Genomic DNA, 6,062 nt, shown 5'->3' with positions numbered 1-6,062 from the left:
TTTTAAAAAAATGCTGTTAGTTTGTAATATTTTTCCTTCCTTTGATTTTTAATCTATTTTAGTCTTTGTGTGTAAAGTATGTTTCTTAAAAGCAGCATAATAATGAGTCCTATTTACTTATCCAGTCTGCTACTCTCTGTTTCGTGAGTGGTGCATTTCAACAATTTAATATTTAGTGTCATTATTGATATGTGTGAGTTAGTTGCTGTCATATTGGGGGGTGTGTGTGTGTTGGTGTGGTATTATTGGTTTCTTTGTTCTTTTTAAATTTCTGAGCTGAGTTACTATTGTTTGTGGATTTCTTATCCTTTTTTCTTTGCTGTTATTTTATTTTTTCACTAGATTTTTGTTTTCCCATTTTCTTTGAGGTTAGTTTATTATTTATTTTATTCCCATATATGCGACAATCTGTTCTCTCTTGTAAACTGCTCGCCTTCCTTTCCAATGAAATGTTTTGTATCTTCAGTTTCCCCCTATTTTTTCTGTACTTGTATTCATGGAGTGAAATCTCTGCTTCCCTATTTCCAGTCTTATCTTTTTTTTTCATAAGTCTGAATCGATTTGATGGCAGCGAGTTTGGCCTTGGTTAATTTTGTTTTATTTTGAATATTGTTTTTAGTGAGTTGCTTTCTGGGTGTTGATGTCTTATACATTTATCTCAAATTTATATCCTCTATTGTTGTTGATTCTATCTCAGTATAGAATTTGTAAAGGTGATCTTGTTTTTAAAAATTACTTATTTTATCCTTGTCTGGAAATACCTTTATGTCTTCCTCACAATCTAGAGATAGTTTTGCTGAATTTAAGATGTTTGGTTGGCAATATGTTTTCTTCCAGAGTTTTATATATGTCATTTCATTGTCTTTTTGCCCACATGATTTCTGCTGAAAAGCCTGATTTTATTCTTATTGGTTTTCCTCTCTAGGTAATTGTTTATCCCCACCCTCCCTCATGGGCGAGCTAGTCTCACGGTTCTCTCCTTGTCTTTGATGTTGGAGAATTCAACTACAATCAGAGTACATCTTGATGATTTCTTTCGGGGTTTATCCTTTTGAGGTTCTCTCAGCTTCTTGAATAGTTATTTTCTCCTCTGTTATGTTGGTAAGAATGTTTTCTTACAGGCTAGAATTCTTTGTATTATTTTCCCTGTGGATTTTTAGTTCCTCCCTGTCTGGGATTCTAATGATGTGTAAACTATTGTTCTTGATAGCTTCCCACATAATTCTAAGGCTTTCTTTAGAATTTTTACTCTTCATGCTGATTGATCTTCTAGATTAGAACAGTGATTCCTTTTCAAGCTCACTAATTCGGTTTTCCATTGCTTAAATTCTATCGCTTTTCTCTTTTAACGTGTTATCTTAACAGTAATCTTCTGGAATTCCTTCTGTTGTTGTAATGTATCTAGTTATTCCATATTTGCCCTGTAACTCTCTTGATATGTATTTTTTCATCTGCTGAAAGTATCTGAATATCATTCTTTGGAATTCCTTTTCTGGTAGTTACAGAGCTTTTTCTTCTTCAGAACATACCTTTGGATCTGAGTGTTGTTCATTTGTTTGTGCCTATCTTTCTTATTTCTTTACATGGACCAAGATTGACTGCAGTCTCTAAGATATCATGATGCAGCTGTTAGGGTTTGGAGGGTGGCTGGTTATTGGAGGATAATTGACTCCATCAATTGTTACAGAAAATGAATAATAGAAACCACAGAACAAAAGGGGTTGGGGAGGAATAAAAGGAAAGGCAAATAAGAACATAAATAAATAATTTTAAATGATTTTTTTTTGGCTCTATATTTGGGTACTTCCCTCAGCCTCAAAGAACAGTTGGGGAGTCCTTGTAACCCTTTTGAGCACTATGTGGGTGTACTCTCCCCTCAGTGATGGATAACTGTGGGGAATCTTTAACTGATGTCTCAGGAACAGGGGCAACTGCAGGAGTGTGGACCATTGAGCTGCCATAGTGAGATCATGAGGCAGGGCCATGGACTGTGGGAGTGTGGGCTGCAGTGGCAGGTGGCGGGCCACGGCAATGGGCTGTGAGGGCATGGACTGAGGCTTTGGTAGTTGGGGTACAGGCAAGGGCTACCGTGGGAGTGACAGGGGAACTCTGGGCAGAGTCCTGAAGCACCAAGGTGCCAGGAGAGCATTTGGGTGCTAGGAGAGCTCTGTGGGAGTTCAGGGCTCCAAGAAAGTGGGTGCAGCTTATGATTGACATCCCCACAGGTCCAGTGCAGACTCTGTGACCCCAGTTGATCTGTGAGCTTGTGGTCCTATAACTTCTTCGAGCAATTGGGAGTCCCAGAGAAACAGTTATCTCAGCTCTCTCTCCACTCTCCGCCAAGGCATGGCAAATGCCCCTCCCTTTCTTTGCCTGCACCCACAATCTCTTGGGAGTGAAAGCTTCATATCACTTACTTCTATCTTCCCCCAGCCCCAGCCCAAGATTCTGGGTACATGGATTTCCTTTTGTGCTGTTTTCCTCCTGTTTGTTGTACAAGGGTTTTCTCATGAGTGGTTCTAAGTGGCTATCTCCTGGAAGTCCTTTTGAATGCCTCTTATGAGGCAGAGTCTTCTAAGTGATATCAGAATTACATGGGGAAGTGGTGGGGAAAGAGCAGGAAGCCAGTATAGGTATGGACATAATTGATGTCAGCTGCCATTTATTCCTAGTCCACGTGAGTCTGGAAACTCTGTTGAAACCTGCTCAGTATCATAGCAACACACAAGCCTGCACTGACAGACAGGTAACGGTGGTACGTGAGGTGCATTGGTCAGGAATCAAGGCTGAGTTCCCTGCACGGAAAGTTAGGGTTCTTTAACTTTAGAACCTTAAGTAAAGCAATGCTGCTAGGAATCCCTTTAGATAAAGGCTAGACTTGGTTTGCATTGAAGCTTGTGTGATGGTTAGATTTTGTGCCAAATTGGCTAAGTCAGAATTCTTAGTGGTTTGGCACCTAAGACCTAGTAAACCTCCATGACGTTATAACACAATGTAATCAAATTCATAATAGGATCTGCTGTGAGCAGCCAATCAGTTGTAAGATTAGGGTGGAGGGTAACCCCATACTCAGCTCACAGCCCTGATGCAATTTAAAGGAAGATTCCTTGGGGGGGCTGGTGGTGGTGGTGGTGACCTACTGGACACTATAGGAAAGATAGCTTGTGTCTTGCTACGTCTGGATCCTGCATCTGGCTCTTGACCTTTGTTTTTTTTTTGGATTTAGGTTAACGGCTGGCCAGGTGACCTGTCAACCCTGGGAGCCATCAGCAAGCAGCCTGTCATCTGACCTTCCACCTCACCTGCCAACCTCGAAATTCACTGGACTCTGCAGCCACCAGCCCGGCCAGCTGACCTTGGATTCATCTGCCTCGCAGCCACCAGCAATCTCCCTGGAACATCTTTCTGCTTCCTCATTCATAAGCCCTCACAGCTCTGCAAGTAAAGAAGAAGCTTTACTTGACCCACGGACTTGAAACGAACTAGGCTCACCCATTTCTACAATTGTATGAACCCGTTTCTCGATGCACATTTTTATCTGTATATGTCATTGGTTTTCCTTCTCTGGAGAACTTAACCTAACACAGGTTAGGAGAAAGAAGCTTCTGGATGTGGGAGTGGAAAGAAGGACAATGTTCCCTTTCCCTAAATGGCATGCATTAAAATAAAATTGTAAGGCAATTTATTGATATGTTTGTTAAGGTTTTGATGAAAAGCTATTAGGGGCAGCAATGTGAAAAAAAAAAAACCATAATGTGGTTGGAGGAAATTGTTTGTAGGCTTGCGCACCAAAATCAACATGCCAGCTTGATCCAAACGTACTCCTTGTGGCTTGAGATCTTGAGCAGAGGATGAGTGGGCTACGAGGTGGCTGCTCAGTAAATTAGAAACACTCTTCTCCCGCCCTCCTTGCCTCCCTTCCTGACAAATGCTTGGTCAGAACTAGGCAGTCCAAAGACCCATTAAGTCTTATGAGTTAGCGGGGGGGAAAATTAAAGCCCAGAGAGTCCAAGTATCTTGCCCAAGGTCATAGCCAATTAGTGAGAGAACTATCAATAATAATGATGCCTAGAATATATGTACTTCTCCAAAGACTTTTCATATCTATTGCATTAAATCAAGGGCCTCAAGTTCAAGTTCTAGGCAGGTAAGACATATCTGCCAAGAGCCAGGCAGGGAGTATACATGAGTGGAGTCAAGGTAGCCTAAGCGTGTGTGTGGTGGTGGTGATGGTGGTGGTGGCGCGGGAGTGGTGAGAACTGGCGAGCACAAGCCTTTCCTGAAAGAACAGCTGTAACTCAGCTTCAGCTAATAGCAGCCATGGGTGAGAGTCTGCCCAGTGTGACCAGATGTTCCAGTTTTTCGTGCAAAGCCAGAAATCTGACTTTCTGTGTGAACATTAGCTGGGGATAAAGTTCACAAAGAAATACTGATTGGATAAAATATATGTAGCTCCTGCTTGCCTTCTGGAGCTGTTTAAAGCTTCTACATAAATGGACATGCCAGGACGAACAATAGGAGTTGATACTGTAGCAATGTTGAGGCTACTTGCTCAAGTTTGCTCAGGGAAGAAGTAGGCCTGGCACCCAGTATTCCTGATGTACTGCCTTTGAGAGCACTTTTGTGTTCTGGGAGAGAAGAGTCCAGAAATAAGTCTCAACAGCATTGGCCCTCATGTCAAAGAGGTGCTGGTCGAAGAAAGATTTGGGCACATCTCCCCTGTGCTGGCTCAGCGTGCCTGGGATGAGCATGGTTCCATCTACAGGGCTTTCCCCTGGGTGCAGCAGGGTTCCAACATAAGCAGGGTGGCTGCCAGTTTTTATTTTGTCCAACTTTCTGGTGTTTTAGTACCCAATATCACTGCAATCTACAAGGGTCATTTATATATCTATATTTAAATCATCTATATCTATCTATCTATCTATCTATCTATCTATCTATCTATCTATCTATCTATCTATCTATCATCTATCTATCCATCTCTCTAATCTTATTAGTGAAAACTGGCTTCCCAGTGTGGCTGATCCACATTCCAAAGAAAATCATCAGTCCCTGCTCTCGGCAGTGTGCTTGGGGAGGCGGGACTGGTAGATCTGGCTCTCAGACATCACATCTGCCCTAGTTTTCCCCCCGAGCAAATGTCTCAATTAGGCACAAAGATGGATGTACTTTGGACTGTGCTTTGATTCACCTTTGGAATCAGGTTCCTTCCTTCACTCTGCAGGGTTCCAAGGAATCGGTTGGCTTCCCAGTGGTGCATGCCTGGGGCTGGTGGCTCTGGGGATGAAGTAAAATGCTGGGAACGCAAGTAGGACAAAAACTGCAGAAACTGAGCTGATGAAGAGCTGGGAGCCTTCTGCAAGGCTCACGGTTGATCCTGGGCTCGATCCTTGGCCTTTTGGAACTTGGCTTTCAATTACAATAGGAATTATACTGCATTAAGGGTTGTAAACTGCTGCCCTGAGAGATTTGGACTGCAAAGTGGTTTAGAAATCATGATGACGCACAAAAAATCCATATTTCTGATTTTCTTAAGTCGACGAATGGAGTATTCTTGGTCTGTTTTCGACATGCCTGTTGATGGGTTTGAATGGACAACCTTTTGGGAAGCATTCAAGTGTTTAACTTGAATTCAAGTGTTTGTGTTACTCTATGACTCCCAAACTAGGTAATAATTCTAAGCATTTTACATCCTTGAAAGTAAAAAGTAATTCCTGTCTATCTTTGATCTGGAAAGATCTGAACACAGGTATGTTTTATTTTTATTTCATTTTATAAGGCCATGGTGTAAAGAAGTGTAGTCATCCAGGCTCTAGGTTTTCCAACTACAATAAGGTGGAGGTAGGTGGAGTCTGATTCCAAACCTACCCTCATTTCAGCCTCTCATTATTTAAGGATTTATCTCCACCATACAAGGGTAAGTCAAAAAGTATTGCTAATTTTACATGCACAGGTTTCTTACAAAACTTCTTTTAAATTCTCTGTGCTCTGTGGATGGCTATAGAACATTCTTTTGGTAACCGTCTCTTTACTTACTGCCACAGGGTAAGTTCTGACTCATA

Source organism: Echinops telfairi, unplaced genomic scaffold (assembly GCF_000313985.2).
Source record: "Echinops telfairi isolate 266 unplaced genomic scaffold, ASM31398v2 ScPeMD7_2291;HRSCAF=2852, whole genome shotgun sequence".
NCBI classification, from domain to species: Eukaryota; Metazoa; Chordata; class Mammalia; order Afrosoricida; family Tenrecidae; genus Echinops; species Echinops telfairi.
Note: the sequence above shows the minus strand (reverse complement) of the source record.